The sequence below is a fragment of the Sceloporus occidentalis genome, unplaced genomic scaffold, assembly GCF_023333645.1.
Source record: "Sceloporus occidentalis isolate IW3139 unplaced genomic scaffold, rSceOcc1.0.p SCAF_297, whole genome shotgun sequence".
Lineage (NCBI taxonomy): Eukaryota > Metazoa > Chordata > Lepidosauria > Squamata > Phrynosomatidae > Sceloporus > Sceloporus occidentalis.
In genome coordinates this window covers 192,501-193,126 of record NW_028317277.1, presented here as the reverse complement: position 1 = coordinate 193,126, position 626 = coordinate 192,501, and positions in this window count along the sequence as shown.

The following is a 626-nucleotide window of genomic DNA, read 5'->3' as shown; positions in this document are numbered from 1 at the left end:
GTCCCTGGTCCTATTCAAGGGTAGACTGAACTTCAAACAGTATATCCCGTCCAAGCGAGCGAGGTACGGTGTAAAGTTATATAAACTTTGCGAGAGTGGGACGGGATATACTGTTTCCTTCAGAATCTACGAAGGGAAGGACAGTCACCTTGATCCCCCTGGCTGCCCACAATCTGTCGGTACTAGTGGGAAGATAGTGTGGGACCTGCTGTCCCCCTATTTGAATAAGGGCTACCACCTCTGGGTGGATAACTTTTACACCAGCCCAGACTTGTTTCATTTTTTATTTTTACAGCAGACCCCGGCATGTGGCACTGTTAGGCCAACCCGCAAGGGTTATCCTAAAAAACTCACCTACCCAAGGCAGAGGCGCGGCACTACCAATGCTCTGCGCAGTCAGGAGCTGTTGGCCCTCAGGTACACTGACAGGAAGGATGTGTATATCCTCTCCACTATACACAACGAGAAGGTGGTGCCTGTCAGTGTACGTGGGGAAGGTAATGCTCAGAGGCTCAAGCCTCAGTGCATCACCGATTACAACAAGAACATGGGGGGTGTAGATCTTTCTGACCAGTGTCTGCAGCCGTACCTGGTGCTGCGTAAGACCAAGACCTGGTACAAAAAGG